Source organism: Festucalex cinctus, chromosome 15 (assembly GCF_051991245.1).
Source record: "Festucalex cinctus isolate MCC-2025b chromosome 15, RoL_Fcin_1.0, whole genome shotgun sequence".
NCBI classification, from domain to species: domain Eukaryota; kingdom Metazoa; phylum Chordata; class Actinopteri; order Syngnathiformes; family Syngnathidae; genus Festucalex; species Festucalex cinctus.
In genome coordinates this window covers 6,324,498-6,333,667 of record NC_135425.1, presented here as the reverse complement: position 1 = coordinate 6,333,667, position 9,170 = coordinate 6,324,498, and the positions used below count along the sequence as shown (strand labels likewise).

The 9,170-nt window shown below is 38.3% G+C and overlaps 1 long non-coding RNA gene across 1 annotated transcript; it reads right to left on the bottom strand.

Annotated features, from left to right (window-relative positions):
- Positions 1–1,654: 1,654 nt before the first annotated feature.
- On the bottom strand, positions 1,655–7,646 carry LOC144002855 (uncharacterized). The gene is made up of 8 exons (XR_013278824.1): positions 7,241–7,646; positions 6,475–6,616; positions 6,275–6,349; positions 6,130–6,201; positions 5,454–5,533; positions 5,305–5,367; positions 4,685–4,864; positions 1,655–3,503 (listed from the first exon to the last, which is right to left on the bottom strand). It is a non-coding gene; the product is annotated as an uncharacterized LOC144002855 (long non-coding RNA).
- Positions 7,647–9,170: the final 1,524 nt, after the last annotated feature.

Below are 9,170 nucleotides of genomic sequence, written 5' to 3'. Positions count from 1 at the left end.
TAATTAATGCATCATAAACTAACTTGTGAGGTAACTTCTACTTGTCTAATCTGACTGAACTGAAAGATATTGATTACCTTTCATTCTTTATAGAGTACAAATGAAATAGGACGTTCATACACACAAAGACATAACATGAATCATTCGTAGTTCAGTTATCTGTCAAGAATTATCATGGTATAAATGTGTAAAATGCGGTTACTTGTATGAATTGTCACTAAGGATAGTTCCAAGTTTCACCACTTGACGGTGCTGTTGCTCCATCTAGACATTCCAGGCGTGCCACCCTGGTGGGGCGAGACGCCAGAATATCCTTTGTGATTGATAAGAGGTCATGAACATTCCTTTGATCAGTCGTTTGTATATTCCAAATCATTGGAGCAGTCTTCTCGGGCTCCGGGATGTCGGGCTTGAATACACTCCTTTGGCAGACGCATAAATTCCTTTGTCACCTGGTCAGCGGCTTCAAAAGAGCTTTGTTGGTGGTTGGGTGACCACCTGCAGAGCTAACCAAGCTTAGATCCTGTATGGGCTGTGGAATATTTATGCAACTGCAGAAAGTTTGCTTTAGAAGAAGCAAACTTAAAAAAAAAAATTAGAGGGTAGCCTGGGCCATAGGCCATAGTTGTTACAATTATTTTTGGTAATAATTGAAATCACGATTATTCAAAACAATTATTTTTTTGTTCAAAACAAGAAAATGTTTAAACATTTGAAAATATTAAGACAAATAAAATTATTTGAAACACTATAATTATGTAGGGTGGCACGGTGAGCTGACTGGTTAGCACATCCGCCTCCCAGTGCTGAGGACGCAAGATCGAGTCCGGGCTTCGGCCTTCCTGGGTGGAGTTTGCATGTTCTCCCCGTGCCTGCGTGGGTCTTCTCCGGGTACTCCATTCTCCTCCCACATTCCGAAGACATGCATGGCAGGCTAATTGGGCGCTACGAATTGTCCCTAGGGGTGCTTGTGAGTGTGGATGGTTGTTCGTCTCTGTGTGCCCTGCGATTGTCTGGCAACCAGTTCAGGGTGTACCCCGCCTACTGCCCAAAGCCAGCTGAGATAGGCTCCAGTAACCCCGCGACCCTTGTGAGGAGCAAGCGGTTAAGAAAATGGATGGATATAATTATGTAAGTTCATTTTGGACCAAACAGAATATATTATCATATATATTATGCTCGCAAAAATTTGAAGTGTAGCGTGTGCAGCATGGCTTGTTGGGGTGCAAGCTAGTTTTGACAGGGGTGTGTGGTGAAAGCACTCGTGTGGGCGTGCCTCAAAACGACTCAAAATTAATATTATTAGGGTTGCAGCTATCGAATATTTTAGTATTTGAATAATATCCTACTGAAAATTCGATCGAATAATCAGGTATCTGGATAGAAATAAAAATATACTGTACCTGTATACGCTCTTATAACAAAGAAGCACTTCTTCAAAAGCAGTACAGCCATGGAGGACACGCCAAAGAGTTGTTTCCAATCGAAAGACGGATAAAACTGGCACATCCAGCGGGCGGCGAGTCCAAGTGGACGGTAAACATCTGGGTGACTTGTACTTTTATGTTCTGAGGTTGGATCCCAAAAGTGCAGACACAAATACAATTTTCACTCTTTATTCGCAAAACATCGAGGGGTGTAGAACAAACTTGACTAGACGAGAAACAATGAGAATGCATCGAGAATTACGAGACACCAAGCCCCCTTGAGCTGTGGAGATGCACAGAGGAACCGACGTAATGATCCGACAAACACACACTTCTCGGTTTGGCTTAAATAGACAGTGAACTGATCGGATTGGCTGTGGCTAGACATGTGGGTAACAGGACTGACATGGAATTATCTGATTATCTGATTGGCTGTTGACCAAGTAAAGAGATTAAAGATTCTTGACATCATATAGCTCCTGACATCACATACCTTAAAACCAGTTGAAACTAGATGCCGATTACATCAGTTCAAGACATCAGTTCAAAACAGACACTTGACCTCACAGTCATGACCCAAACTTAATCCTGGCGTGACCCAGTCATGACTGTACTCTGCTGACTAAGCTACATGTTGTGTGCTAAGCACGCTTTAGATGACATTAGGAGCGGCCACCGCCCCACCCCCACACGGAATGACATGAAACCGGAAGTGCTGAGGACTTTACTCTACAGTATTTGGGATCCAAGACATCACTTTTGTGCTCATTACGTCAGCAAATTCCCATTGAAATGAACAAAGGCGGCTTCTGGTTACGCACGGGATATGTCATCAGGATCACGTGACCAGGTACATGGCGTCCCACACTGTACGATCAAATTCAGACACTTAATCGGTTTAAACGAAAATTCAGGGAAGAAGATGCCAAAGATGTTTGTACTTTTATTCTTTGTACACAATGCCTAATCCAATTCTGGAAAATGACTAATAAGTGTTTTATTGCTTTAAATAAAAACTATAAATAGAGAAGACAACCGACTGGTTTTCATTTTTAGAAAATCATCTTTTTTCTTTTTTTTTTTTTTTTACTTAAACTGTGCTTGTCAGCAAACTATTTTCTTCTGAAACAGTGAGATTTTAGACAAATCTCTCCCCATAGATTTTGGTCAACGGAACTAAAGTCAAGTCAGACCCACAAGAGCGATTTTGTTGGCTAAATAATAGCACATTTGAGTAAGCCTGGTTTGTTAATAAATGATCACAAGGAACGGCAAATTAGTGAGGCTGTCAGCATCAAAGTGTGCACAGTCCATCATTCCATTTTCTGAACCGCTAATCCTCACGAGGGTCGCGGGTGCGCTGGAACCCAGCTGTCTGTAGTATTTACACCTTTAAAAAGTAATCAGACGACTGAAGCACTTCACCGCTGATAGCTAGCGTGGCTAGCTTGCTGCTTGGTGCTGGTAGCTCACTGTTAGCTAGCAGTTGCCGCTAAATGCTGGCAACAGGTGCCATACAATACAATTTCAGCATAATTATGTCTTAGCGCTCTTAACTGGAGCTTGAACGTGACTTCAGGACTAACTGACGTCAGTCGCAACGGTTTGGGGCATTTATATTGCCGTCACAAACTCTGACTAGACGAGCATGTCGTCAGCCGTTAGCTTGACTATGACTATCTCAGCGGGTATCCGAGGCAGAAATGATGATGATGACTCGTTTCAGCCCTAGTATTAAAAATCGTTTTTATACGATTATGCCAATTTTGTAATCGTGGAGGGTAATAATCAAAATCGTAATTGAATTTCGATTCACTGCGATTGGCTGGTGACCAGTTCAGGGTGTACCCCTCCTACTGCCTTAAGCCAGCTGGGATAGGCTCCAGCACCCTTGTGAGGAGTAAGCTGTCATGTAAATGGATAGATGGATGAATTTCGATTCATTGCACAGCCCTACTTCTCCCCTAATAATCCAGATAGCAAAATGTGGTTGAATCAACGTTGAAATATAGTTCGGCTTAAGTGTTGAATCTACGTTGAGATCAGTCAGTGTACGGTCAAGCTGTCGAGTAGCAACTGAAAGACAAGATTACAAAAGAGAAGAGAGTTAGTATCCAATACAATTTATTGTTTTAGAAAAAAAGCTGTTCTGTTGTTACAGTAACTATCAGTAAGTATTAAGTAACACTTTTTTATTAAATTTGACAATGTTGGTAAATACATGCGATGTCAATATAAAAACACTGTAGATTTATTTTAGTTAATTAGGACAATTACAGAATGTTGAATGTGCAATGTAACTAGCTACAAGCATGAAATTGTGTCGTGTATAGTTAGCTACATTGTTTATTTTATTTTCTAGTTTTACGACGACTTAAAGGTAATGGTGAGAGGCCATTGTTCAAATTCACAGCACAAAAGGAAAATGAAGTCTGGTTATTTGGAACGTCGTTAACTCGCTGTCTAGCTGGTGAAATCTAGAAGCTTCGGAGTGAGGACAGCATAAAGATGAAAAGGTAAGGGGAGCAGCGGTGAAGAAATAAAAAATACTGATTTTTACTGAGCTAAAGAAAATAATGTTGACATAAGTTATACGAAATGATTGACTTGTTTTGATAGCCACTGCTGTTGCAGGCAAACCTCGTGTTCCAATAAAATATTTTGCAAATATATCGAGTTGCGTATGCCTAAGCCAGGTCATGCTGCACCTCCACAAATAATGGTGCGACCAAATCCTGTGCTGTGCGAGCAACCAAAAATGTTACTCGCACCAGTGCTACTAGTGGAAAAGTTAGTGTAGAGCCCTGGCCTGATGGAGTCCATCTTGACTGCAATATATTAATGAAAAGACAAAGATACATATACTAATTGCTGTTATTGTGAAGTATCAATAATGTTTTTTGTTTTTCATTGATTTCGGAATTGACCATTCTCTAATTAATAGATAAATAATGTCTATGTGGAGCCGCACTTTTAAAATGTGTCTTTTCTTAGTGTTTTTTTTTTTTTTTTAAAGCTTTTCTGGGATTTTTCAGTCATTCAAAAAAAATTTTTGGGACAATTCAAAACAATTTTTCAGTTATACAAAAATGTTTTCGGAGAGTCAAACCCTTATTACGAGGTTTCGAGTATTGGAAGGATTCTGACTCCATACCCCAGGTGGAGTGATTTTACACAACAAAAGAAAGCAGCTCAGAGCATTCTGCTCAAAAACAACTCTGTGTTGTAATAAGTAGTTTACATAGGCGATAACTCACCAAACATTCAGTCTTGCATCTCTGTCTCCTTGAATGCCTTCTTGCCAATGCAACGCTTGTCTTGCTTCCCTGCCCAGTTGTATTCATTTAACAGCCCAGAGCATTTGTCATCACAGTTGCCATCATCCGTCTGATTAGGTTGTCCGAATTGGTGCCTTCAACGATAGCCAGGTGATTAATCTATGAGAGACGACATTATTATTATTATTATTAATTCATTTAATTTTTGCACTCAACTTTTGTTGATAGAATTCTCCCGATGCCTGAAGATTTTACTTTTTTTTACTAAATTTTGCAATATTCATATACATCACCCCCTCTCCACCCCCCAGATGACTAACTAAATAACTAAATGACTAAAACTAAAATTAAAAATAATACATTTGTATTTCATTTTTGAATTGTATTTTTTTTATCCGTTTTTACTTTCACTTTTAGTCATTTATTTATTTATTTATTTATTTATTTAGTCATTTATTTATTTAGGCATTTATTTATTTTGAATTTTGGCAGTTTTGGTCCAACATAATTATGCCTTACAAATTGGTAAAAAAAAAAAAAAAAGTGTGCTGTGATTTATGATGATTTGGTTCTATAACAGTGACCTTTGACAAACTTACCAACTACAAATACAGTATTTCCCTTTCTTCCGGTTGGTCCCAAAGCACCGCAAAACGGGTTTCCTGAAACAAACAGAAGACCCTGTTCAACATTTTTTTTCACAATGTGATTGTGTTCTTTCATAATCATAGTAGTTATTATTACTCACAAGTTAAATTAACAATGGGTCTGGGTGCCTGTTGTAGAGCTGTAATTGTGTTTGTAGTCTTGAAAAAGTGAGTTGTGCACCTAAACAATAACAACACAGCATGTAAGTTTCAAACTTACTGTACAAGTCAGCAATGTGTTACCGCAATAATATCATCACAATCATGTAGTACAGTGCGCAGTAGGGGTGTTAAAAAAAAATCGATTCGCCGATATATCGCGATACTACATCGCGCGATTCTCGAATCGATTCAATAATGGGCAGAATCGATTTTTTTTTTATTTTATTTTTTTTATTTTTTTTTTAGGATTCACACCTTGAGCATGGAAGAATGTTAGATGAACGGCACATTAAGCCTTAATATTTTTATTTTAATGCTGTTCAAACATGAAACAGATTACAACCTCTATAAGACTGAAATTTCAGATAAATAAATAATACATTTTCATATAAATCTTACACTCTACAAGCTTACTGATTAGTATTTTCTAAATATGAATGAAAAAAATCGCAACAATCGACTTATAAATTCGTATCGGGATTAATCGGTATCGAATCGTGACCATTCGTATCGGGATTAATCGGTATCGAATCGAATCGTGACCTGTGAATCGTGATACGAATCGAATCGTCAGGTACTAGGCAATTCACACCCCTAGTGCGCAGAATCATTTACCTGTCTTGCGCTACTCCTCAGAATGGATTTTGTGGACAGAACATTTTGAAGAAACACTCAAGAGCCTGAAACCTGAGCACAACCGATATTCTATTAATTAGTATGTTATCTTATATTATGAATTCTGAAAACATACCAATATTACCTTAAAATTTGCACTTTGCCCTCTTCCTCCTTATAGGTAAGACAGACCTCTGCATGTTCTCCTTCCCCATTAAACCTGTGCCAAGTTATATTCTCTGTCACTAATTTCAACATTTGGATGTGGTGAAAGGTAGTTCACCTAAGCTTTCTTTAGATTCTTAGAAATGAATATTTTGAGTGTTTGTTCACTTGTTTACTTACCAAAGAGGTCCACCAAGCTCTGGCCAAGGTACAACATGCCTTCTTAGTTTGAATAAGTAGTAAATTACTAATTAGCCATCTGGTTTCGAAGACGCTGGCACCACCTGTACGCCATGTGACTCGTCAAAACAGCACAAGTAACCTGTACATCAACAGACAACATATGATATTAAAAGCAACAAAGTACCACATTTACACCTTTGTTTTATTACAGTGTGAAAAAAAATGTGAAGTTCATTATAGGCTCAATAATTAGTAATTACAGTACTAAAAAATACTCTTACTTGCCTCACCAAATAAATATCCTGAAGCATGATTCGACTAGATTTCGTGATGAAATAAGTTATATACAGAAGTTAAACAAATTACAGATAAACCTTACATTACTATACAAGTGGACTTAATTTACTTTAAAAACTAAACCTAAAAGAAAACGCTATTCAATGTTCTATCTTCAACTGTTAAAACAGCCTGTTAAAAACGACTGGAAAAAAAAAAAGATACATTCTTCATGTAAACGCTCCTGTAGCGCTTCAGTGCAGTTCGTTAGCTTACTAGCATATCAGCAATATAGCACACAGATAGGCTTGTAGTAACTCTCATTGCTAAGAGGCCGTCGGAATTAGCAACTTAGCTTCAACGTTTAGGATGATTCGAAACAATTTCTTCACTAAAACCACCTCTAAAGACCACATATGCTTAGCGACCCAACTGACAATGGACATGGTGATACATATTTGTTTTATTTAATGTAACTTTTACCGACCTGAAACGCAGAACGTCGACGTTTGGATTCCCGCTCATAGCACGGCTGTCGGCAATTTGAAATTCTTCTTCTTCTACGCTGTGTATGACTGTGTGTGTCAGTCTGGTTAGTAGCATGTCCCGCCATCTAGTGGCGTACTGTGGAACAGCGATCCAATAACGTTAGAAAGTACAGTAGATATTTAAATCAACTCGATCAAATTAAAATTGTATGATATATAATAGATTTTTAAAACATAACCTGGGAAATGTGTGTAAGTCATTCCTCTTTTGTATTTTTTTAATATAATATTATGCACACAATGTACATATCACACAGCACTATAAAAAATACATAATTCAAGCTCTGCATATTTTACAATACAAGCTGAATATTATCCCAGAACAATGTAATATTTGGTGCTAGTGATAATTTGGTACCTTTTTATATGATTATACTCACAGAGTTGCGTCTCAATAAAATAGCTTCAATACAATATTGCCCCCTAAAAGCTTTACTTCTGAATCAGATTTCCACTAAATGTAAATAATTATCTCTTTCATATGAATATTCATAGTTGTTTTTATTTTAGAATTGTTAGACTTAAAGTTTATGCGTTGCAGGTTGAAACAAAACTGGTCAGATAAAATGAGATTTTCTCTGATCAGCCAGTGAGTGCACCTAACTAAATATTATGGCATTGAAACTATTAACGGGAAAATTTAGATAACCACACACACGCACGCACACACCAATGTCTGTGAAGTCAAGTCAGTAGTTGTGTCAATATGAAGCCATAAAATGTCAAATGTAAAACATAGGAAAATTAAATACTTACCCTTGAATCGCTACAAAGAAATGGTTGAACGCACGTTCGAAGAACTTCTCTCTGGAAGCTTCATGAAAGTTCGTTCACAGAATTCACACACAAACTTTGATTGTTTGACCAGAAACATATTGAAATGTGTGTGTGATGATGTATTAAAATTCTTCTTAGCATCTGTTATGCAAATAAGTATGTGAAAAAATGGGGCGTTCCAAGATGGCCGAGTGAACAGACGTTTACTATCGAGCTCTGCAAAGACAAATGTTTTAAAGTGGTAGGAACCGAATTTGTATACTGTCTGAGACATTCACAACCTTGTTTCGGACAACATAAAGCTTTTGCATCAAAGAGAAGGATAACATGAAACCTGCTCGTGAGAATAAAAGGCCGTTGGGAAGCGACAAAAGGAAGCTAATGCTAACCGAAAGCAAGGCTAGCAGCAGCAACAGGGTGGAGGGTAACCCTCTTATCGACAATTGCCATGATTACACTGCTACACTGACTTTCCCGTTGACAGAGGATGTGCATGATGAATTCCCAGTTCTTCCTCTCACACCTAGTAAGTCTCCAGTGTCAAAGAAAGCTATGCATGAACGGAGGGATACGGAAAATGTGGACATTATTGCTAGCTTGTCGGAGCTAATCAATGCTAGGTCGGATTCCCTAGCTATGAAGATGGAAGGTCTTAAGAAGACTTTGGACTTCGTATGTGAGGAAATCAAAGATGTGAAAGGAAAAGTGGTCATGCTGGAAGCAAGAGTCTCGGAACAAGAAGTTCGAGGTGCCACGTGTCAACAAAGAATCATCGAATTGGAGAGGTATTCACGCAGATGGAACCTCAAGCTTTTTGGAGTGGAAGAAACAGAGAAAGAAGATGTGAGGATGATCATCATTGAGGTCTGTCAAGCAGTGTTGCCAGAATACAAGACCCGTCTGCCTGGTGCGGTGGATATTGTACATCGTCTTGGTCCCAAGCACCAAAACAACAACAAACCGAGGGCAATCATTATCCAATTCATCTCACGGCTTTGTCGAGATGCCATTTGGAAGGCTGCAAAAACTTCCTCGTTCCTGAAGGAGAAACACCTGAAGTTTGCTGAAGATTTATCTAAAGAAGACAGGGAA